Genomic DNA, 27,027 nt, shown 5'->3' with positions numbered 1-27,027 from the left:
ACTTGAAAAGCCAAATTTTTTCTTTAGTGGTATTTGAAAAGTTAAGGGTCACTGGTTACTATTTTGGAATGTTAAAAACAAGACAACCCTTGTGGTACTATTAGCATACCATTGTAATCTGAAACTGGCCAACCACAAGATAGGTTACTTAAGCATTACTTTCAGCTCTTACTACAAAAACAAAACTGATTGGATATTTTTATGCATTTTCAATAGTTAATTTGATGGGTTATTGGAATGTTTTCATTAAAGAAGAGGCATTATGCAAAATAGAAGGTTTTAGATGTCATCCACGTATGCTTGATTAATTTAACTATCTCTCCCAGGGCCAGTTCAAACCCTCCTTACATTTAGGCACTGCAGATGGAAACTAGCTATTAGCAATTATCTGGTGTGGAATATCTCTGTTTTTGATGAGCTTAATGTCTCTGTACATTGTCCTTTCAAATAAAAACTGCACCTTATGGTTAATGGACATGATCAGGTTTTCCCTTTAGATGTTAACACTGCCCCTGTCTCCATACATTTCTTGTGCCATGCATGAATTGACAAACGTGATTGTGGATCTCTTCCATACTTTTGTTGAGTCTATGTATCCAATTTTGTCTCAGTAAACCATGATTCACATTGCGACTTCTCTTGAGGAGTAGCTATTTCTTAGGGGTTCATTCGAGATGCCTCTTTATTCAACAGGATGCCTGAAATACAAAAATGCAATGTGAATAAAAACTTTTATAAACACTGAGTACAATAGAACAAATCTAATTAATATATCTTATCAATTATGGAGTGTCAAATAAATCTAAAACATTTAAATATGTTGTTTTGGGTGAATATAGCATTTTCAAAGCAATAAAAGCAACATGGTGATTTAAATGTTTAATGTTATGTGTTAGCAATTAATACCCCATAGACACCAACTCTTTAAATATACACGATCTAAAATAAAACTTCCGTCCACGCGATTTAGCATAAATAGTGATAGGAGGTGGTTGGAAAAGCACATTTTGGTTCATGGCAACTACAGCCTTCTTCTAAAGTGACTAAATCGTTCATTCCTTATAAACTAGCATAAAATACTTTGAATATTTTAAGTATGTCAAACATGTAAAAAGCAACGTGCATCAGTTATATTTGATCATTATTAAACTTCACACACTGCCATCAAACTACTTAGGGCATCTGGTAAGTCTGCAGCCAGCCTTGGTCTACCTTCCCCTGAGACACACCCTCCTACAGACTGTAAGTACTTGAACAACCCTAGAACAATTCTGACCATCTTATTGTGATATATACCCGATAATGTATTCATACCTTTGGGTTATTTTTATCCTTCGCAAAGTCTTAAAAAGGGAGTTCGTGGAGTTGGATCTGTGTTGTCAGGGCGCTCAGCCGTTCTTCATGATCCCGTTTTCAGCACACAAATCTCGCAGTTGGGACGCAGAATGTCAGCTTGTTTCTTATAAATGTCCCAACCTTTAAGTAGTCCCTGAGACAACACTCTGGCTTTCCCCTGTGGATGGAGGTTATTATCGCACAGCAGCAGCAGCAATGGTTCTAACCTGGTGGGCAATCCTCTTATCCGTATTCTGCCAAGCCCAAATGTCAACCACAAGTCCTTTACATGAGTCACACTTGTTTAGAAAGTTGTTGAGACATTAGAAAGTTTAACCTATAGCTAATCCCTTTGGTACTCTTTGCACTGCAGACAAAAACAATTGGTTGTTTTAAGATGGGGATGATGTCATACTCGGGATGGGGGGCAAGCGCCAGTATGTTCCTATATATCCATGAAATATGTAAGTAAATTCACAAATGTTGAACCTGATCATTTCTATTAATGACTAGACCCAAGAATTCACTGTATTTCAACACAAAGCCGCATTTTAACTCGATTGTTTTAAGCTGCCCCCATCTGTATTAAATGCGATTGCCCTATAGAGTGTCGTGATGTCATCAGAAACCCACCAATACATGATGAATTACAGTAGCGCTGAACAAAATATTGAAATAGCAATTTTTTGTCACTCAATTAGCAATTAAATGTTTCTGTGTTAACTTTTTTTTTTAGCAAAATAAACCCAGGGACATGAACCCTCAAGAGCGTTATCATAGTATTATCCATTCCAGTCGAGTGCAGCCCAGTCACAGTCACAATCTGGCCTAGTCTCGCTATGATTTCATTGTAGGGAGTATTATACCTCTGATGATGTAGACCAAGAAAACAAGAACTTAGCTTGCAGCAACTGCCGGCTGTGCAAAGCTCTTTGAAGTGAAATCTTTAGCACATTTTGAGGGTTCTTGCAATAAAGTAATTCAATGCAAAATCATAATGCCTCCGCCATCTTTTACATTCATCCAGATAAATGGCTATACATATGCAACTATTTTGTGTAGTAGCGAGCAAGCTAAACTTCGCAGTATACAACAAAAACATTAGATACTTTTTCTAACCTTTTTCGTACGCCTTTCACAAACTCATAATCACACTTACATAAACACGCTCCGGAACGCCACACTTAGCTCTCCAAATAAGTATATTTTGGATATACAAGTACCTCTGGAGGAGTTCTAGCTGGTGTTCAGTGCTGTCGTGACCACTCTGAGCCAGTGCGCCTGTCTACCACTGTTTCTCTCAACATAAATATTCATCGACAACTGTTCAAAGAGAATTTCTTTACAAATGCAGGTATATTGCACCCATGGATTCCTCGCTTTGACATTTGAGCACTGCAGACTTTCCCCTGGCTGCATGGCCTGAAAAGTGCGTCTTCAGCGGTTCAGAATGTATGTTTTATTCCTGCTTATTTGCCAAGTGGAGCCAGTGTGTAGGTTATATATAATTCATTTTACTCCCCAGTCGACACAAGGTCAGATCTATTTGGATGTCATTTCAACGGCAGCTAATTTTAATATGGATAACTGCAGCGGGCTTTTTGCCATTTGACTCTTGCTATTGAGGGTGTCAATCATATGGGAATAAACACCCGGGTACATAAAGGGCTTTGGAGAGCTCCTATAGAAAAAGAACTTGCCTACTACTGCAGTGGAAAGAATTCAATTTTATGGTTATGCATTATTTTATTCTTTCATACCTAAAATGGCTATTTCAGTCAATGCACGCGACGTCGTATCGCTGTACTATATCTGTGTTGTGTATTATGTCAAACCATATACGATATTATAGAAATCAACAACAAGCCTTTTAAAGTCCTCAATTTATTCCACTGTAAATATCGGTATTATTCAAATATATTTAAGGTACAATGTGTATGTTTTCTGGAACACGGTCCAAAACCTTCCCTTCTCTGGAAATGTTTTTGTTTTGTAATATGGAAATTTACTTTTTTGAGCTGTTAACCATATTGTAACATATCTAGAGTTGTACTTTTGCTTTATTCACGCTTGCTTGATGAGTCTTGCGTTGTAAATCCATTCTCTTTATGCTCCATAAAACATGCAATTTTGAGTTTCCCAGTTTTGTGACATAACAGGTAAAAGTTCAGAGGTCTCCTGCTGTTTTTAAATCCATAAATCAATGTCTGAACATTTCTGCAGTCAAGTTGTATTCATTGCAACGGCATGTTTTTGTTGGCATGTCGGGAAAGGTTTCAAATCTGTGACTGTCCCATAGTAATTCCCACTACTGCAGTAAATGGTGTTCTAACCCTGGTTCACAGTATTGGAGCGCAATACACACCGTGGTGGAAAACAAGGTGTGTACTGTCTGAAGATAGCCATTGTTTTTAGTTCTAAGACATGGCAAAGATACAAAGGTAGAGCATGTTTAAAGGCCAATGCTTGTCAACATTTCAGCCGGCACGTACAACTTTGTAGCATATGATTTACAACATTAAAGCATTATTCTAGGCAAACTTCAGTAATTACTTTTGCCAAGTAGTAAATTTTATACTTTGCATAAACCGTGTCTCACTGCAGATAAGCACAAATGATTGGTGTTTAAAAAGAACATTTTGGGAAGGGCTGATAGACCAGATGGTGGTGCTCTGTATAGATTAGAATGAAGAGACAGCTCGTGGAGTTTGCATGTTCTCATGCATCTGGGTAGGTGGTCCAATTTTTTCCCATGTACCTAAAATATAAATAGTACTCTTATCTTCCGGCTAGCGACTCCTCAGCAAGATTATGTGTCAGTTGCCCCAGTGATATTGAGGTACGGGCCAAGTACAATGCAATTTTCCCCATGGAGACATTAAACACCATGTTCTTGTCTTCTTTACAGTCAGGCATAATAATAGTCTAACCTTAGCATGGTAAATGGTGACTCCAGAGTAACGTTACCTATTCCTGAGCCCCGCCCCTTGCCAGCCTATGTTTAGCACATATATTGAGTACTGTGCTGTGTTTATTGTATTGATTTATGCTAATTGACAAAGCGCCTCTGGATTTAGCTGTGTATTGAATGTGGAAATTAGTCAAAGAAAGTGTAGATGCTAATAATGTCTCAGTGTTGCCTAAATTAGATACAGATACATTTTATTTGTAAGTGAGAAGAAAGCAAAGAAAGGGTCCTTCAAAACCTTTGTAGATTTTGACAATTTTTGACTATTTGTAAAACACAAACGCATGGTAATTTTTTTTATTTTTTTTAATTGTCTTGAGTTGATGATGTTTGATCATCACATGCTATCCCACATATAAGGATTTATTTTATTTTTATTTTTTTAACATGTTTTGCACACATTTTTTGAAATACACTGAATATATTGACCAATACATATTATTATTATTATTATTATTATTATTATTATTATTATTATTATTATTATTATTATTATTATTATTATTATTATTATTATTAATTTATTTTAACTACACACTTATCCTAAGTTGCAACACTGGAACCTGATTTTTACTGTCTTAAAAAACAAAACAAAACAAAAAAACAGAACTAGTTCATTTTGTTTGCAGTGGTCCAAAGTTAGTTCTTAACTTTCATTCTGAGCAACCTAATTACTCACCGAGATGATTTTATAAGCGCTTTTCACAACTTTCAGCGACCAGAGCTGAGTTTTGCTTCACAGTAAAGCTAACAACAACTCGCTTACTAATGTGCATTTCCTGATTATCAGAGTATAAAACGCTTTATAATTAGAGGCAGACAGTACACAGCTGACTTTTTTTGACCTATTGGCCCCTTTTTTACTTCAAGGCAGATTTTGCTCAAATACACGGGCCTTTAATTAAAAAGCTAAGACATAATATACACCCAGAGTTGGTTAGTACTCAATCACATTTACTCAAGTATATATATTTGAATAACGTCTTAATAACTACCTATTTCAGTATTTTCCTCACACTACCAGTTTTACTTTACACCACATCTACACTTGTCTCTCGATTTCTTCAGATCCAGACAAAGCCATGGCCCCATCATTATATTTCTTCACATTTTTCTAGTGCAGATGACCCCAGCCCGTGGCCCAGTTTGGCGGCATCCTTCAGCGCTACAGTAAACCCACGCATCACCATCGATCACTGGGAACACTTGTCAGCTCTGGCCTAATAAAAGCTGGTGTAAATAATGCAGAGGAAAAGATACGGAGCACTTCAATGGTTGCCGGCAGCAGATATGGCCTATAAAAACCCACTGTTCCTCTCAATCTGGACAGGCTCACTCGCTCCGCAAAACCAACATTTGAGAAAAACACCACTCCAGATGCCTTATTTTCCATCTGCTTAAACCGGATGATTTGTTTACCTTTTAGCGGAGGGCGGGCACTTGTAAACATTTAGCGTTTGAAGCGAGAGGGAGTTGTGTATGTTGGAAAGTTTTCGCTGGTAAACAGAAATTAATTACGGGGGAATGCTGAAGAATAACACAAAAAAGGTTTCTGATTAATAGGTTTGTGGTAACGCATGACTTGGCCAGCGTGTTTAGAAACGGCAGGTAGAATTGATTGCATGTCGCGCTATTTACCAGGAGGCTTGTGACTGAAAATAGGTTTACACAGAACTAACAAACTTTATTTCCAAAGGTGTATTAGCAGCTCTTTCTCTGCTCAGAAGGATTTTTCCATTATTATAAAAAGGTACACAATGTAGCTTTTTCAGTGGAGCGTCATCACCGTGGAGATGTGATTGCTTTGCCTGGATGGTATTATATTTTTCTATCATGTGTTTAATCTTTTTTTTTTTTTTTTTTGCTCAAAACTGCATTTAGAAACACATATTCCAAAGTGTAAAAGTGTTCAACTACCTAAAAATGCACTTAAAGAGTAAAAAGTAAAAGTATTTCACAAAGATTTTGAGGACTTGTAAGGCTTCAAATGTAGTGGTTTTGATAAACAAAAAAAATGTGTGCTGAATCTTTCTAGCTATTTTTATTTGTATATTTTTGTTCAAACTCTGAACGTGTTAAAAATAAACCCCTGAGACTTTTCATCAGATCACAAACAATAATAAAAATACTTTTACTACTACTGCTGCGTAGTGGACTAGAAAGCAAAGATACCTGCTCTCAAATGTAGGGAAGTTAAAAAAAAAGTACAGATTCCTAATATTTTTACTTAAGCACAGTACTTTACTACTTTTACCTCTTTACATTCCACCACTGGTATTGTGTAAAATGTATTTATTTTATCCAGTGCTGTGAATATGGGTCATCTCACATGCTGATCTAGATAAGAAATGAGATGGCAAGTTTAATTCCATGATTGATTAAACAACATACACTTGTGTCCTCTGGCAAGACAAGAGGATTAAGGATCTTTTTTTTTTTTTTATCTAAATATTATTAAGCAAGAAAATGCAATAGTGTAAATAGAATATAACAAAAAGCTTAAGAAGTACTGAATGCAAAAAGGGTTGAGAACAACTGCCCTAAGCATACACCCATCAAGAGTAGAGAGAGAATGAATAGTGGTCCACAGTAGCTCTTTCAGAAGCTTGTCAAGGCTGTTAAACGTAATAGAATCCCAAGCCATTATTACCATTATCTCCGATCTCCAATTATCTCCATCATCTCATAAAAATAAAATCTAAAGAATGTAAGAAAGACAGATAAGAAAAACAACCACGCACTTGAATTCAATATTTGGCACTCTTTACGCATTCTCCTCGTTATGAAATCCCGATGAAAGAAAAGCCTTGACGACCTTTGCCATGAATCCTGTCCGGCCATAATAAGTCAGTGGGGCTCTACGACACGCATGTTCCTCTCAATGTCATTGTTTCTGTGCAGTGAACCCAACGCGATATGCATAGCGCCGCCTTTTGATATATGTCTCACTGTCAAAATGCATACTTTTCACACTCTGGTATGCTCTGGCCCGGCGTGAGTGTTTTCAGCCTGCACAATGGAGATGTCATACACCGACATGTGGGAAGCCCGGGCCCCCCTCTCGAAGACTTCGGAGCCCCAAGCGGACAGCCATTCTTGGGAGGAAAAACAATACTTCCTTCGCACCCTTGACTGCTGTGAAGTGCACTCTGGTGGGTGGCTGCTGATAATGAGGCCAGGAAGGAAGGCAGTGACTTTGGAAGTGGCTGGGTTTGATATACACGCCACGGTTAATTGGGGCCTCTTTGGCGAGATGCAGATCGGGTTGCCCCGGAACAAAAGGGGTCGACTTCCATAAGCTTTGTTGGTGTAATGTATTTATGACTGGGACAATTGCGCACCACATACCAGCGACACTGAAGGGTCAAGCTCTCAGAAGTCCAACAAGAGCGTTTGGGTGTAATTTATAATGTATGATATGGACCTTGTTGACACGAGGCAACTCCTGACCTTGGAGCAATTAGTATTAATGTGCTGTATTTTCAAGCCTTTTTAGAACAAGAACATTAGGGCACTGGATGGGAACTGTAACCCTGCCAACTTTGTTCTTTTTATCACTTTGAAAATGCACAGTAACAGATATTCAGTTTTCTGGAAAACGGTGAGGAAATCCTTTGCTATGATTCTTAGCAAACTGTGTTCCTGTTTGGGTGAAAACCACCAGTGTCCAGACTATGGAACAACCTCCCTCTGAGTCTTTAACACATTGTAAAACTAGACTAAAAACCCATATCTTCTCCTTGGTGTTTAATTCTAGCTAGACAGGATATCTTGGTGTTTCATTGCTCTTTGTCAATGTGCCATATTTTCTGTATATCTGTATTGTTGACTTTTGTGTGAAGCAACTGGGCAGCTGTTGTATTTATGGTACTTATGTTTAAATAAGTTGTATTTTAAATGTGCTATATAAATAAAATTGAATTTTACATTTAACAAAATGCTGTGTAAAATGCATAGGTTATGCCTTTCTATTTTTCCCCCTTAATTATTTACATTTACACTACACTTTATAACATAAAAGCCATTTATCTCAATCAGAAGAAATAAAAATCAGGTACAGGTTCAAGCTCATCTCGGAAGCTAAACAGTTTTGGGCCTGGATAGTGCTGGGTGAGAGACCACTAGTTGGTGTGGTGTAGCGGCAGTGGTTAAGTGGTATAATGTTGTTGGGTCCATGGGCAAGACACTTCACCTATCTTGCCTCCAGTACAAGTTAGCACTGTTGAACCTATTATAGTTTAATGACCTTATATGAATGTCACGTGTGAATGAGTGAGTGTTAGTGGGCAGCTATGGTTACATTAGTACTATACCAGTTGCCTGGGATCCAGAATACACACTTCTTCAATACTTCGCAACGATGTGAGTGTGGTGACCGGCCAATCTGCCCATTTTCACATGGGCATGATTTACAGGTGGATTAGCAAATCTGGGACACATATGGTCTGTCTATATTGGAAAAAATAAAGGGACAAAAATCTCAAGGAGACTCAAAAATATTGCAAATTTCTGCAGAATCAATGAGTGAAGTACTAGACTGTTAAACTGAGGTGAGATAAATTTGTTTTATTTGTAAATCATAGGTGACCAATGAGGTTGTTCATTTCACATGTCACTGAAAAAAAAAATGGATCTGATTGCACTATCACGTTTGACAGGGTTTGAGACGCAAATGGAGGATGTGGGGACCAGAGTGATTTCAGTCTATATGAAAAATACAGAGATATTATTCTGGATTTGCCAGGCAAACATACCAGCACTGATGGGAGGTATGTTGGCAATGTAATATAAAGCTGTTTTTAAAATGATATGATGTTTTTTTTGTTTGTTATGATTTTGACCTCAACATCATTTGCATTAACCACAGACTGTATATATAAATGGACATAGCTAATGCAGTAACTGCTGCGTTCCAAATAGGAAGTGATCATGGGCGTGCTTCCAACTCCATCAACTGTCTCCAATTCACTTCACATTAAAAAAAAAAAAAAAATGTCCCCCATGTCTTTGTAACTGCAGCAGTGCATCATTTTGGTTTTAAAATGTTTGTATTAACCCACTCTACACAATTTTTTATTTTGCTATTGTGTACGCACTGTATTAATTACAGACAAATCAGGCGCCTTCTTTCCCAGAGGTCACTCCTACTACCATTAGCAACACTTTTGATTGACAGCATTGCTAAATACCCGCTCCCTGCTAAACCAGCAATGCGGGCGGGAAGAGGTGTTACCTTCAACAGCCTTGCCCCTGATTGACTCTTTGGTTGCTATGATACTTGTGGTCGGAATTCCAAATATGGAACTCTGCTCCAAATTCGCCCCTATGACTGCTAGCTGCAATGAACTTCATTTGACTTGTGCTGAACGCTAAGGGTGACGTCACACTCTCTTAGTCTACTTCTTTATACAGTCTATGCATTGAGTATTGACACTTTACCCACAAAATCCTCATCTACAGGCTGAACCTCATCTGAAGTATCCCCGGCAGCCTTCGCATCCTGACTCATGCCAGGAAACCATTTAACAGGCCTGACCAACTCAAATAGATGCTATCCTCTCATTCCCTGCCAAAGGAAATACACAAGCTATAAACATTTTAAGGAGTGCCCCGAGAAACTGTCCTCTATCATCATTTGGGTGCAAAGTGGAGCAGTGAACAGACGCCAATGACCTCTCTATGCTGTTTTTGAGTGTCCCAGCCAAGGAAAACTGCCCTCTAACAGCCTGTGGATTGAGGACATAACTAAGACCTTCATAAAATGCTGCACTTTAGACTGGACTGGTCAAACAAGGCACTCTTTCAGCGGTCCCTCTGGGTTGGTTAGATGAGAAGGTGAAGGTCAGTGCAAGAGCAACATGGTAACTCAGTAGTCTAATCTAATAGAGCTGTTGGTGTTTTTAAGTAAGGTGCACTGCTCAACAACTTCCAAGATGTCTTAGAGTGGTAGTCTGAAAAAACAAAACAAAAAAACAACCAATTTAAATAAAAAGACTTGCATATTTTTTCGTGTGCAGTGGGTATGCTATTATGCACCCAACTCTCAATTGGTCCAATGTGAGACAGCTGGCACAAAGAGAGATTCAAGTTGTGTTCAATATGTTATTCAGGCTTGTAAGTCTGACAATATACAACACTTCCATTAACAAAAATGTGTTTCTATGGTGAATTGTAAATGCTGAATTGAATGAAAGATATGGCACTTACGGTAGATTCTGATGCATTTTGAGTTAGCCTCACACAAAAAGATAAGGTTCTATAAGACTTGATCACAAAAAGTGTACTTGCATTGTCAACTTCTTCATTCAACGTGAATTTGAACTGGCAAATATAGGACTAAGGTATGTAAGATTTGGCTTGCCAGATCAAACAACTCAAACCAATTTAAAAGAAACAGAGTAGTGATCCAAATGTTCACTAACCCCAGCACCTGCAGCCATCATTAATCAGTCCACATGCAATCTCTGCAGCTCAGTGACTGGATCCAGGTGGTTCTGAGTTTTCACATGAGGCATATCCACATATAGAGAGAATAAGCTATTTGTCGTCTATATCTGCAGTTTAGGGCTCTGGCATCCATGGTTCAGTAGTGATTGTAGTTTCTAACAAGACCACAGTCTACATACCCCCCCTTTAACACATCGTTTTGCTACAGTTTACTACAGCTGCAATTGGACTGAAACAACACAGAGAATATTTATACCACTTCATAATCCATCTCTGACAACTATTTACTTTGCCCCAATCAAGCCCATGCAGAATTGATAGAACTCATCAGGACGCCATTAAAAATGAATTATGTGCAGATTTTCCTTTCTTGAATGAACATAACCAAGTTGCTTTGAAAAGTCCAGACTGCGGCTCGCCTGGCTCCCTCCCGCTGGGTTCATGTATAGAGAGTTGAGTTGTGCACAGCAGCTGCTCCGGGCCGCGTCTATAAACACTTATTTGGCAACCTTGGTGTGCTAGGTTTATCCTCCGCCACTGTGAATATGTTAAGCATCAGTGCTGCTGGAAAAATCATGGAGACACATAAAAATGTCTCTTTCAGAATGTTATTTTGCTGCACGCTGAGAAATATGATGAGGAGAGCGACAGGGGGCCGGGCACACAAAATCTCCTAAGAAGTTGGGTGGAAGCTGCATCTAATGACAGATTTGATGTGTACAAAACTCATAGCATAGGAAGCAAGCAGGAGAAACAAACTGCAATGGAATATTTATGTCAAAAGTAAACACATCGTCATAAGGAATACAGATAACATAAATTCATCGTAACAACAGAGCGTAAAATGTAACTCGTGACTCCATCTAGTGGTGCACACTCAGACAAACTATTGATCCACCTGAAAAATGACTAGACACTGTAGCTCACACATTACAATATAATAATAAAATAGTCCTATAAAATGCTTTTCCAGAGAGTGAAAGTCGCTTTACAATTCTTGGATTATTCAGAAATGGTGGTAATCTACTATTGTAGCCACGGCAGCCCTGGGGTAGACTGATGGACGTGAGGCTGCCAATCTGTGCCAACAAGACCAGTAACTCACTCATGTGTCACATTCATACACACAACAACCGTTTGCACTAGAGTCATTGCTGCACAACACCTGGTTTTCCCGGAGGTCTCCAAACAATGACCAGACCCTGCCTTGCTTAGCTTCCAAAATCTGAAGAAATCTGGCTTTGACGAACAATATAATAACAAAAAGCAGAACGAATGGTAATGAAAAATGATAAATTATGAATACCGCAGGAATAGCAAAGGATAAATAATAGTACAAATATTCAGATTTGCATATGAACCAGTAGTAAATATATTTTGGCTTTATACAAGAGGTGATGGTGTAAGAACAAACAGATGAAAATGATCACATTTATATAACACGATCCCACATGCCCATTTTTTATTCCTCTGCTTTATCTCCAGAACAATACATTATGATCCGAGAACTGCATGTGTGCCCCAGCAATCTGCCTTCCCACAGATGTACTGCCAGTGGGGCTCAGATTACTCATCCTCACGTGAATTTCATACTGCCTCTGCTGATTTAAAATGGAGTGGGCCACACAGGATTCAATAATTTATAGAGTTGAGATTAGCTGATTAGCCGTGTAACAGTAGACGTTATGATGAATGTGTATAGGCCTCCCCTGCATTCCTTCAGCTTTTGTCGGATAAAAAAATACGATCTAGCGCTTAAATTATGGCTATTTAAAGGAACCATAAGTAGCTGTTTCCCGAGATGCAACGTAGATGTGTACAAATCTAATACGGCTCTTACGGGTAACAACTGTAATGCTGGTTTATTCTTAATTAAAATAAAAATAACAATCCATTAAGAAAGCAGAATGAGCCTCACATTAGTCTCTCCATTTGGGTTGCCAGTTTCGATGTGGAAATCCAGCTGGTTTATAACTAAAATGACTCTTTCTGATCTAAATCGTCACTAAAGCTCTTAGTTTAAAAAGGTAAGATGAAGGATAATGTAGCAACTGAAAGCTGCTATACCTGATGTTAATTTTTAAACAGCAAAAAGAGGAGGTAGTGCGATTTAAGATCTTAGTCATGGCACCAACCTGTTTTAGCTCATCTGAAGTGTGTACACATATGAATTATTAACCATGTTGCATGCAAAGCTTTGTCATCTTGGACTCTTTCTGCTGGGTTTACGATATATAAAAATGTTCGGCAGGCAGATCTTTTTTCACAAATTGCTGCTTTAACAACATGGTCTGGGCATGAACAAAATTTTCTCTACTGCAATGAAAAACGTAAGTACTTGACTGTGACTGTGTGTACTTTTACTGTCTTGATCTACAACATGAAAAACAGAACTAGTTCATAGTTCTAAAGTTTGTACCCCTCCAAAGTTATTCATCACTTTCCTAGGATACAAATTATTCACCCCAATGAGTTTACAAGCATGTTTCACAACTTTCTGAAGCCAGAGCAGAGTTTCACCACCACAGTAATGCTAACAAACAACTTCCATGCTTACTTCCTGTTTTGCGGACAATAAAAATGCTTTGTTTGTTTTGTAATTAGATACAGACAGCACCCCGTGGTCTCATTTTGATCTTAAGAGCTCCTTTTATATATATGTACTGAGGCAAAACAAATGTTACTTTATTGCATACCAAAAAAAGAAGAAAAATTGGACAGCGCCTCATTAACATCAACCCAAACCAAACAGCAACCAACTCATGATCCAAAAATCTGAATGTCAAAGGTAAACCTGAGTTCAGGGCTTTGTATGGCACTGTACGACAGCATTGTGAGGCTAACTATGTGACCCCCATTCAGTGAGACAGGACCCAACAACAGCACCGTCAATCATAACCCCATAGCACTTGACTGGGGTCCGCCGGAGGTCCATGGTTCTCCGCACACCCGAAGAGCCCTTGTGGAGCAGGCGCCACTGTAATCCTCACCATAGAGTCGGGACGGGAACCAGCGCTCTCTGATGGGGGTGGTTCTGGCAGTCCATAGCCCCACGGAGGAGCTGCCCGCTGGGACGGTCTATGGGCAGGGGCTGTCCAAAGACGGCTGCTAGCTTGGTTGCTGAAAAGGGTTTAGGCAAATGCGAACAAAGCCATGGGACAAGCGGAGGGGGGACTGCTGTGCGCCACCTTCTGTGCAGCCATTAGGGAATAGTTCAAATACCTCTAAGTGCTTTGACTGGGCCTGACAGGTGAGAGGAAAAACACATATGTTGAATTGACGCTTTCACTAAGAGTAGTGCTAATGAGGTTTTTGATATATTTTCTCTTGGGTACTGTTTAAGAAAGTATTGAATATTAAATAAAATCTTAGTGCACTATATAATTTTCCTGGTTTAGAATCTGCCACCTGCTTGTCTTCATGTGTTACTTGAATGTGCCACAGTATGATATTAAACTTATTTATCTCCATGGAGACAACCAGGGTTAGTTGCTGGTCAGATCCCTGGAGAGGTGACCCCGTTCGCAGTAAGAATGTATGTTTTTCATGGTTACAAAAACATCTGTAATTTAATAAATGCAAAATAGCAAAGTTTAATGCAAAAAAGTTACATATAGTGCACGTTTCACTTTCCACGGCTGTGTTGACGCTTATCCTACTTTGAAACCGATGCAGTCCTGATGTAGACTTGGTTTGGCCCGTTTTTAGTCCAGGTTTAGTTTTTGATTCAGTCCCAGTTTAGTCTCAGTTAAGATCTAGTGTGTGTACAAGTGTGAACACAGCTTCAGTATCCACACATGCTGGTAACATGACTTTTTCAAAATGCTCCACTCCCATCTGTTGCCAGAAGAGGAAAACAGTCACATTGTCCCCACCATTACCATTTTGGCAAAAGATCATTTACATTTCCAATTAAACTCTTAAAATAATTACACATTCCAGTCTTCCTATGGTAACAAGTCTTGACCTTTGGATTCACAATAAAATATGATTAAGAAACATGGTGTTTGTGCCTTTCCCACTTTTTCATTAATCACAGCAGCCCTCTGAGACTCTGTGACATTTGCTCAAGATAAGATGTAAATATTTGTATGATTATTAGAATCTCTGACCTCAGGCAACTTACACAAGTACTCTCTGGTGTCAACCAAAGTTATCATGGTTTCAATGATTATTTTTTTGAGGTATACAATTCAAAAGAATAAGAAAGAAGTTACACACTGGCTCCTATATAATTGTCTAGTCGCCATAATAAAGGTCACCATTTGATACCAACATTTTTCGTTTGAATTCTATTTATTTTTGTAAAGCCCAAAATCACAACAGCAGTTGCTTTTTAGGGCTAAACAAGATAATTTATTTATCCAACAGCAAGTTAGAAAGTCAAACAGTGAAACAGACATTGGTCAATAACAGACAAGCAGATTAACCAACTGGCAAATGGAGAACTGTCCCAGAACACCCCTGCCCTTAGACCCTCCTTCTCAGCAAGAAAAAAACAAAACAAAGAAAAAAAGAGAAACCTCGAGGAGAACCACAGTGAAGGAGAGATCCACTCCCATGGGCAGGCTACAGATGTGTCCAGGACTAGCGCACATTCATTTGTAGATAAAGTTCAAATCTATAAGGCCAGAGTCCACTTTAAGAACACACATTAAACTATACAGCCTACTGTATGTTATAATCTACAACACCCATGGATAATTATGTTTGCACATTTTAAGTCTCAATAGTGAGTAACTGATATTTGTGCCAAAGTGCCTATGCAACACTGCTGGATTCTACATGTATCACTGATTAAGAAAATAAAATTGGAGAATGAAGTAAGTACAGAAGTGGGTGTCTGCTGGTGAACACGGGGATTGGCGGGCAATATGATGTCTTGAACCTAAGCAATCAAAGATTGCTCAAACATGCATGAAGCACACCAAATACAACTTCGAGAAAGTAAATGAGAAGGGGAAACAACTATAAAAGCTCTGAAAAGTCAATGTTGCATAATAGAGACCTATTATTGGTTATTGCCAAGTGAGGGAAAAGGGAGGATCCAGGTCGACAGAACAAGATCAGGGCATAGGAGGAGCACCTAGGGTCCAGTCATTGCCAGGAGGTTGGCAGCTAGGCATCTGAACACAGTTGCACTCCCCAGAGGGGAGTGTGGCAGGGAACAACTTTAGAATACTCTTATAAATATTTAAATAAACCAAATTTGTAAATACTGCATTGAGAGAAATATGCTTTGATATGCTGATATTGGATATAAGCAAAGTTAGTCTTGACCATAGAGTGTATATGTATAAGTGGACAGAGCTAGCCCGCTAGCCACCTTGTTCCAAATGGGAAGTGAGCATGGACCCGAGCTGGTTTGTTTGAGGTCTGGTTGCACTTGACTTCTATTGAAAAAACATCACCCTTCTCTCTATAACTTCTACTGTCAGGCTTGTCATTTTAATCTTAGACACTTTGTTTTAGCCCGCTCTACATGACCCTGGTGCTTTAATTTAGCCGTTTTGTCTATAAATCAATATATGAACAATAATAACAGAGTAATCAGGCACAATCTTTCCCTGAGGTCACTCTAGCTAGCAGTAACAAGAGGTTTGATTGACAGGTATCATGCCTTGTTGCTAAGCGCCCACCTCTTGCCAAACCACCAGTGCAGGCGTGTAAGGGAGAGTACATTTAAGAACCTCACTCCTTATTGGCTCTCTGGTTGTGAAGCCGGATTTTCTAATATGGTTGCAGATTAGCTGCTCTAACTGCTAATCTTGATTGGCTTCAAGGTTGTGCTGAGTGACATCAAACTCACTTAGTCCCCTTTTTTATAAAATTGCTAATTGCGCTCATAAGTTTGTAAAAATAGGCAACATGCTATGCATGAAATGTTGTCGGTTACTAAAGTAATTTTTTGTGCTTTTTTAACTGTTACATTTATTTTACGACACAACATCACTCAAACGCTTGGCTGTACTTCCATCAAAATGCAGTTTTTAGCACAGACCATAAAATTCATACTTACTTTGCCCCTAAAAGCAGTATAGCTAGATGACGTTCTTTCAAGTTTTTTCAGATATGGCACTCAATGGCAAAGCCCAGTAGTGCACCGATTCATCACAATGGCAGGCCTATTCACAGCAGGTCCGTTGGCTAGTTGCCGGTGTACTAGCATGGTGCGCTATTCCTCTGGGCCTACCTGATCCGTCACACGCTCTTCCATCTAACAGCCTCTCGCTCTAATAACTGCTAGCCCCATCACGGAGAAAGCCTGCCTGCCCCGCCGCGTGACTGATCAATGTGGACAGGTAGTTTCAAGGCCGCTGCTCATATCGTCCAGATCAAGGAGAGCAAGACACACTTTCCGGAGGGCTCAGCTGTATCTGTTCAAGCTACATTATATAATAAACTTTATTTGTGTAGCAGTTCCAAACCTGGTTACAAACTGCTTCACGGACAATAAAGCCCCCATTGGTATAGAATGTAAAAAGAAGGGAAAAAAACACGGATGCATGTGCTTTCCGGTTTAATGGAAATCCAATTCTGTTGATCCAACCACAGCACTTTGAGAAACCGTAAAAGCAAGTGTTTTCCCTGTGATTTAAACTCAGAGATGCTGTTTGTTAGCACTGAAACTTACAACTTAGCACACTGGAGGCTTATAACAAAGAGTATTAGTTTTTGAACTCTGGATGTAAAGAAAACAGTCTGGTGGATCACATAGCTTTTAATTTAGTTTTTTACACAAAAACTAAACACTCAAATCTTTTTTTCAGGGGCCTGGCCTGGAGATTCTACTGAGTAATGAAAACAGAGTGGAACCAAGTAGTAGAGTGGATTAGATCTGAGTGGGGGATAGGGGGTTAGGGGTTTGGGAGTAAGGCTGAGTGGGTCAGTGGAAACGTGGCTTAATGCTGAGTGGCTAGCATTCACATCTCAAAGCAAGAAGGTCTAGGGTTTGATTCCTGGATTGCCCGAGCCTTTCTGTTCTAATGTCTCTCCTATTGTCTGGATGGGTTTCCTCTGGGCGCTCTGGTTTTCCCCTATCAACCCAAAACATACATAGAATCAAGATGGAGTAGATGAAAATCCTCCAGCTAAGGTAGTCCTGACCTAGCCTAGCTCAAGATCTGGAGATGGGTCCCGGGCGTGGCACTGTGGCACCTGCTGCTCCTGACAGGTTGTCCTAGCAGCATTGAAATATGGGTCAAATGCAGAGAACAAATTTCATTACGGGGGCCTAACCTTAACATGGAGCTTTCTTAACAGATAGATGTGCATTATTCCCACACTTAATATTGTCAAAGGAAAATGTGATCAACCCAAGCATTTATTTATTTATTTATTTATTTATTTATTTATTTATTTATTTATTTATTTATTTATTTATTTATTTATTTATTTATTTATTTATTTATTTATTTATTTATTTATTTATTTATTTATTTATTTGATAGGGACAGCGCATATTAATAAACATCTGTAAACACAGTGTAAATATGCCAGATTATAGCAAAAAATACTAATTTCCATCTGTTGTCCCTAGGCAGGTACACAGATAACAAATACAACATAGACATTACAAAAATTGCAACCTTTCCTCCTGATGCTAATGAATTTGTCAAATTAGCTTTACATTGCTATAACACTGCCATTATTTTATGCTATGGAAGTACTGCTGAACATAGTGTTTGTAAAAAGTGATGTTTTCATTCAGCTCACTAACTTTGGAATTAAAAATACATGGGCGACGGAACTCCATTAGCAGTTTCCTACTTTTTCCAGCCAAGGTGTGGATAGTTCGCAGTAAGTCACATGAGCCCTATAGCTATACTTTTTAGTAATGCAATTTTCCTGCTAACACGCTTCCACATTCCCACCTTCTTCACTGTGAAAATCATGAGCACCCCAGCCGCCCTAGCTGCCAACTTCAATACCAATCTTCACAGCAGCTCTTCATATGGAAAAGCACAGGCAGAAAATACACTCCGTGGTCCGAGCACAGTTTCCATGGAGACCGTAGCCTTCTCCCTCCTAAAGAAGCGTATAAACACAATGCCCAACATAAGACCATTCATACAAATTGTTTCCTAATCGTATTATTTCTCATTTTGCGGCTAGAATGGATATTAGATTACAAGTGTGGTGGAGTGGGGATATAATATGGATTTTTGAATATGTCTGCAGTGGATAGTAAAATGTAATATGGCTGTAATTAGTAGTGGGTCAGATGGGGCCTGAACATGCTGAGTGTTTGGAAATGTACATGTTGTAATTATCTTCTAATTATCTTCTATATGTGAAGAGATTGTATCATATAAGAGCTGGGGGTTACTTTCTACAGCCATATCAGCCTTTTTATTCATGAATTCTAATGGCCCTATATTGTGTTTAACTCGATATATAATGATCTATTCCTCACCACATGCTTAGTTGTGTTGTGTTTTGCTTAATTTATAGATATCATGTGTAAGTAATCCATGTCTCCAGCCCAGCCCATTACGCAGTGCACATTTAGCAGAAGAGGGGATCTTTATGGACAGTGTGATGCCAAGTTCACATTATTGAGCTAGACTATAAAACACCAAGTACAACAAAACTGCACAAAAACTGTTTTACCGAAGCAGTATACTTGACAAAGCCACAACACAGGGGCCAGGAAGTGGGTAAGGCAAGAAGCTGAAGAAGACAAAACTATCTGTTTTTAAAGCCTAGTGCCACCTGGTGACGAGTATTATTACCTGCAACAGACTTCATCCCTCCAAAGTTATAAAACAGCTGATCTTTAAAATTATTCTTAAACAAAATATCAACACTCTGAAATGAATTAAATTACGTAATTGAAGTTTGTGGTTAGCAGAGGCTCAGGGGAGCTTGTCCAGTGTCTCCTGTGGTTTATTCTTGGATAGATTTATCCATACATCTTGTTTAGAATGTGTTAACTGTTAATGTGGTGGTGTGTTTAATGGTCAGAGAACTTGTTGGGACATGTTTCAGTCTGCCCCAGAGCAACTGAGGTTATGTTAGTAACTTAACACCTCCTAAGTCTAACTACAAAGTGAAATGACAAAGCTTTTTTTGGAGATTGGTTGAAAGTGGACCTCACATTACCTCAAATCTTTATAAATTTTCCCTTTTTTATTTATTTTTTTAATTTATTTATAACAGAAATTATGTGCAAAATACAAATTCACAAACTTTTTTTTTTTTTTTTTGACAATTTGACAAAAAAGGATGTATTAACAGTGATGCAGTCTATGGCGCACTATATGTCAGTTCATGGGTGGCTTTGTCCATCCCTTAAATCCATGCTGGTTTGCTGTCAATTCTATACAAAATAAATAAAAAATAACAACCCGTGAACCAAATGCCGCAACATTGCCCCTTGTAAAAATGCTATTGGAACCAGCGTGACTGAAGCCTATTAAAAACAGTAAGCAGCCATTCTCAACACATGGCCACCTGGGATTCTGAGTGTGGTATTAACTTGAGCTTTCCGCTGTTAGCCTTTTGGAGCGACACATGAATGAAAACAAAGCCTATAACTTTTTCCAAATCATTTCATCCTTTCTCTCCTCTTCTGAACTTTCTGTATGACTTGCCCTTTGGCGCATAAATCAGCTCTCTTCCCTCATGGTTGTGGATGAGATACAGATTCCGCGCACTACTCCGGTAAAGCAAGCCTGACCCGTCTGCACCCGCGTAATCTCCCAGTCTTTTGATGACACTTTATCTACACCTCCCTTTTTTCACTGTTGAAACCTAAGACTGAACGGTTAGTCGCTTCATGCCTCCTGAATTTGCTGGTCTGTTGAATTTCAAAAGAAAGGAACTATCTTTGCACCCGAGACGCCCAAAGCAACCGGGTCAGCCCTCTATATCATGTCGAGATATGAAAAGGCTGTCAGGGGGGTAGGGGGTCAGTGAAATAAACACCCGTTGACCGTTGGGACCCTTCTTCATCCATCATATAGGCCCAGGGATGCACACAAAGCTCTGAGAAAACAAGTACAGTATATCAGCTAATGGGATTAAATGCACCATAAACAGACGCCCACCTCCCGGGACTGGAGCTAATTATGAGGCCTGAAAGAGGACAGTAAACAGGAGCGGATGGGGTTAGTCGTGGATAGCCTGAAGAGGTATTGGTTTGGGTTTTATTAGCTCATTTTATGATGCTGATAATGATAAAGGTGGGGTTTTAGTGTACGTTGTAGGCCATGTGTCCATTTATGCTATACGCTAGCAAAATGTGATACAAACGTGTTAGCTATGTATGTCATTGTTGGATACAATGAAACACATCTTTTAATTTTTAGCAGAAAATTAAATATAGACATGTTTTGCTATTTTCTAGCTTTTCATAAATTGGGACACCGTAGTCTTTACATTTCCCGATAAAACTTGGAAAAACATGTACCCCATAGCCTACTTGACATAATATTTTTCATAAGTGAAAACAGAATGTAGAAGTTTGTTTAATTATGAAAACAATGCTACTGTCAATAGGGCGATATATTTGCGATCTATTTGTTGTATCAGAGGATTTCCCCAGATATTGGTCCGGTTTTGAAAATTCAGCCAATTTTCTGCACCATTATTTTTTTCTGAACTGCCCCAGTCTCTGTGTGTCATGTGTCGTTCCCAGTTTGTCCTCAGTGCATCAGATTTGTCTATTTGAACAGAACAGAAATAGTGAAAATATGAATGTTTATCCATCCATTTTCTTCCAATTCTCCGGGGCCAGGTCGCGGGTGCAGCAGTCTAAGCAGGGACTCCCAGACTTCCCTCACCCCAGACATGTTCTTCAGCTCCTCCGGTGGGACTACAAGGTGTTCCAGGCCAGCCGAGAGACATAGTCCCTCCAGCGTGGGAAAAGGTAATGTGTAAACTTCTCTAGAACTGAACATGAATTTGGTCTTGTTACATTTTCAAAGCTTTATATCGGTGTCAACACATACTCATCATCACAACAGTAGGACAAATAACCAATATTGATACTGGCTCAAAAAACCCAAAACGGCCCATCCCTAATTGTTGAAATAGCTGAAGTCTGGTGACGATCTAGAATTTAAAAACACAGAGGAGCTTCGTGAATTAGGCTACAATCTTCCTTTTGCTGAGTTGATTGCTATTGTAATAGTTCTAAGACTTCCAAATGTGTCCAAATGCTTTGGTATAGGCTGTCAACAAGTATTACACCATAAATGTAAATGTGCAAGAAAAGGTCACTTCTCTGGTAGATGTTGTGCCACCTCTTTTTATCTGTGGATGTTCCACTGTATGGCATTAGACAAGCCGATGATGCCATTAGACAGTTACAGGTTAGATCTGCAGAAAGAAAAACTAACAGTAAGAATACATGCATTTTAAGGTATTTTTTTAGCAATTCATGGATTTTTATGAATTCATTCCACCTCTTCAGTAGAAAGCTTTTGGCACTGCCCTGGTCGTAACCTCACACATTTTTACTCACCGGCCTTGACAATGGAAGCTGTTTTTAGTGTTTATGCAGTGGGGGAAAATGCCACTTCCACTACAATGTCCCAGCTAGTGCACTTACCGCCCCTGCTTTCTGAGGAGAGAGCGGAGTCCTGCTGGGGTAGAGGAAAGGTTGTGCTAGCGCTTTACGATGCACTCTCCCCAGCCCACTGAACTGCAAAGTGTAAATCCACTCCCCCTGCTTTTTAATGTGTAATCTACATAGTGCTAATCCTTACAGCGCAGGATCGTGTTTGTGCAGAGAAATTGGATGAAGTGAAACCAATCTTTTTGTGTTGAAAGAAAATTGTAATTACATGGGCTGTGTTCATATTGGCAACCTTGACACAAAAGAGCAAAGAAAGTTAACAAAAATGTTTCTTACTATTTTGAAAAGTGGCTTGCTCAAGACTATATGGTAAAATTATGTTTGAAAAAAAGGGTGCTTTTATGTATGGTGCTTTTAGTTTTTTTTTAGTTTTTTTTTTAGACATTACATTTTTGACTGTCAAATAATTATAATCTACGCAGGCCATTTTTCTATTGGGGCAAAAAAAACAAGAGAACAAAGTAAAGGGCAGTGAGCGTGTATGTAGAGTAGCGGAAAACGGGCATTTTCACAAAACTTGGCGTGCATTCAGCTGATGAAACTACTGCACATCACATCAGATTTGTGAAGTTGTGTTTTGTTTTGTATCAAGCTTTTGTATATTTTGAAAAATTACCATGCGGAATTATGGGTGATGTCTTGGACAGAATCGTACAGCTAAGAGTAAGGCGGGTTCAAATAGTGCCTGGGAGAGATCACTATATTACTCAAACATGCCAGAATGATGTATAAAATCTCTTTAGGCATGTTTTTGAAGAAGGAACGTTACAATATGGTAGAAAGATTCAAAAAGTCTATTTTTCATAATACACTCTCTTTAACCTTTCAATGAAAGAACTACAGCACCCACAGGAAACCTACACACATGTAAATTCCACACAGAGAAACCCCAGTAGTCTGAGAATAGAACCAGAGCCCCTTTTCCTTTGAGGCACAAGAGCTAACCACTTTACCTAAACATATTGTCTGCAAAGCTAAGTAGAATACATAAATATATACTTACAGTGAATAAAATATTTTCTCTTTTATTGTTGTTTTATTTGTTGTTGTTTTATTTGTTTATATCTTGCTTATTCTGTAAAGCATTTTGAATTATTGTGTGTACGACTTCAACTAAACATAAACATTGCATTGCATTGCCTTGCCGACACTGAACAACACACTGGCACAACAATTAAACGCAGCACGGTGAATTCTCTTCTCCAACCTGCTCTTTGCGTTCACTTTCTAACGTGTTTTATGGATTCATCGACAGAACCGCGTGTTAATCCCCAGCATTGCATCATGTTTGTACAAGGATATTTGATGAAGCAAATCCAATCTTTTGTCTTTCTGCAAAAAGAAGCAGAGGACGATCCTGCAAATCCAATTAGTGCTTTCTGACTGACTTGCACTATTGCACATTAATGGCACAAAGTAATTAGCAAAGAGAAAATAGCCAAGTGCTGTCACCGCAATTATCAACTGCTAACATGTTTTACATATGAAGAAATAGCTTTTAAGTCCTCAAGGATACGGCAAGATTACTTTATTGATCATCTTTTGCACTTCAATACGCTTCGTGCAATTAGTGGAGGATGTGGAAGGTCGTACACGGATATGCTTATTATGTACAATGCTATATAATATTTCATGTGTACAACAGCATGCACCAAGTAATATAATAAATGCTTTTACCAAACAGTAATGTAATTAATATGGAAGAATACACTTTTTTCTATTCTATAGTTTAACATTATAGCAAACTCTTAAAAGGAACACTATATTCTATAACTGAAAGAACATAGAAGGAAATCATATGGGCAGAACAGGAACAGAATGTAGCTTTTTAGGCTTAAGCCAACTGGATTTCAGCTAGTGATGAGACTTTCGGCTCCGTTATGGGATCCAAATCTGTATCCGTTCATCTCTCCGAGAGCATTGACCGAGGTTCAGATCTGTTTTAAATGATTCAAACTGAGAGTGGACGTGTGTTTACCCTTTGGAATTATGCAGAATATAAATAAAATGTTGCATTACGGTAAAAATTATTTTAAATCTTACTTTTAATACAATGCTAAATATGTTTTTTGTGCACAAATCTATCACTTGTTTCACCTGCCCTGCTTCTGAACTGATTATCGTGTTGGTTCAGGGTTAATCTTTATAAAAATGCATAGAAATTATAACGATCTAAGGAACCGTTCAAAAGAGTTGACTTGTTCACGAAAGTCACATCACTAATTTCAGCACTGAAACTCAAATGTCAGACTGTGAGAGAATGTGAGGCTCATAACATAAACAACTTGGCCGTCATATGTTTGTAACTACGAATAAATTCGCATTACAATTGTGACCAGTAAGAGCAATATTTGATTTGAACTTTTCTTCTTTGTATATGGGGACACCGTTATGTCATGTTTTTGGAATTTAAAAACCCATAATTATGGTCCTGCTACCCAATCTCTGGTCCGGATTCTAATGCATCTGTAAGGTCTTCCAAAATCTGACTTTTAAATGGTGAAGGTGCTTTTAATCTTTCATTTTCCAGATGTCTTTTTAGTACCTGTTAAGCGAGCAGTCTATTTTCAATTCAAATTACAGACACAAACTTCCTGCCAACCTCGAAAGCTAATAGGTAGCTTTCAAACGATGTCACAACATTCTAGCATATACCCATGGTGTAAAACGGCAGGACTGGTCAGAATTCTGTGTTCTGTGAATGTGCTGTTTAACTGTCAGATAGCAGATTTGTTGACCTGGTTTATTGTGAGTATTTCACGGGGCCTATCCACACGAAATAGAAATGTCTTCTCTGTCAGAAAAAAAAAAAAAAAAAACAGCTTAAGTGAAATTATTATTTTCACAAAGCTTCAGAAAATTGAGCCATTATTCAAACCCAAAGACGCGATTGTTATCATTTGACAGAACTTAAAGCCATAAGATTAATATGACAAGTTTTTGGAGCTAATTACAAACAATTAAACCCAAATTATGACATCATCAAATTGTAGAACATGAACGCAACCAATTGATACTTTGCAGTGACTTCACAGTGGGGGTGTTCTTCCAGTATGTCTGTGTCTGAAAATTCAGCAGTTACCATGGTGACACAACTATGAAAAAACAGTTTTGATTAACTGAACCCCCTCAATACAGGAAAAAAAAAGTTTAAACAACAGGAGTGTGTGATGAATAGCATTCATTGTCCCCTTAAGGTCTGATTTTTAACAAAAAAGTGAGCGTGACTAGCTAACTGAAAAACTATTGGCTAATGTATAATGCTAGCTAACTTGTGACTGTAATGTTATTTGACAAGGACAAATCAGCTCACCATTTGTAGCTCCAACTAAGTCAGCTCTTTATGGTCAGATTGTGTCAAAATAAAACTCAGATTAAAGTCCAACTTGAGTAATAGTGCTTCAGACAGAGCAGTGCCTTTAGTTAGCATCGCACACCCAAGGAATGTTGGTCACATCAGCTGCGAGGTATCACTTCCAATTACTCTTTAGCTAGTGCTTTAAGACAATCCTCCAGTTTAATCTCTCAGAGTGGCCTCCCTCACCCTCCCTGTGTCATCAGCTAACAAAGACATAAGATACGCCAACATATTGAACCCACGCGTTTGTTTGACTCTTTATAGTTCCTGCCTGAATGCATCTCTTCACATAAAGTCCCCCTGCTCCTGTCAGTGATTTAGGGTTATTACTCCAGTCGCAACTGGCCTGCCGGGTGGGAGAGCTCTGGAATTAATGGGGCCACTAATAAGAAGATACACAAGGATGCATTGGTACATAATAGGGGCTAAAAGATGGAATGGCAAATATGGTGATCCAAGTTGCATGCAGAGAGAGAAATCAGAATTATGGGGCAGAATTATTGCAGTAGTTTTAAAGGCCCTGTACACGATTTTGTTCCATGTACTTGAGCAAAATATTTCTTGGCCCAGTACAGATATATTGTATAAGCAGCTCTTGAGGTCAAAATAAGTCTGCTGTGTACTGTCTGCATCTAATTATAAACCGTTTTATAAGACCTTGCGGACCACCTCCAATCTCTGCGTTCATTCTTAGGCAGTGGGTGTCAGAATGTCAAAATATAGTTAATAAGTGTTACAATGTGTTACAATTATAGAGCAAATACATGTAATTTCATAATTATTAACAATTATGAACCTATCTGTCATTTGCCAGTTTTTATGACATCAAAATTTCTGAATGATACAGTAAAGCTGTGACATAGGCAGGTTTCCTTCTTTTTAGAATATATATTAGAGTGAAATTACTTGATTTAACTTCCCTAAGACTAAAATCCCCACTAACCTAAAAGCACTTTACACTTGTAAGGCTGCACACCTTGAACATTTAAAGGCCCTATGACACAAAATGCACACTTTCAAAGTGGAGCTTTAAACCGTGTTATAATGCTGTTACCTCATCTAAAAAATACCTGAAGTTGTGTTTTGTTCCATCCGCACATTAGTCTGTCTACATCTCCAAAGCTCAAAATGCTCTGTTCCACCTTGTGATGTCATGAAGCGGTAATATTCAAGTTAACAGCTACATTTTACTTTTAGTTCAGCAGAGATTGTCAGTTCCAGGGCTGAAATTATCAAAATGATTCTAGTGAAGATGTATGGAGTTAAAAAAAAAACAAAACAACAACACAGTGGACCCTAACCCTAACATTAAACTTTCATATTGTCCTGCAGGCC

This window comes from Periophthalmus magnuspinnatus, chromosome 10, assembly GCF_009829125.3.
Source record: "Periophthalmus magnuspinnatus isolate fPerMag1 chromosome 10, fPerMag1.2.pri, whole genome shotgun sequence".
In the NCBI taxonomy this organism is placed as follows: domain Eukaryota; kingdom Metazoa; phylum Chordata; class Actinopteri; order Gobiiformes; family Gobiidae; genus Periophthalmus; species Periophthalmus magnuspinnatus.
This window is presented reverse-complemented; position numbering follows the sequence as displayed.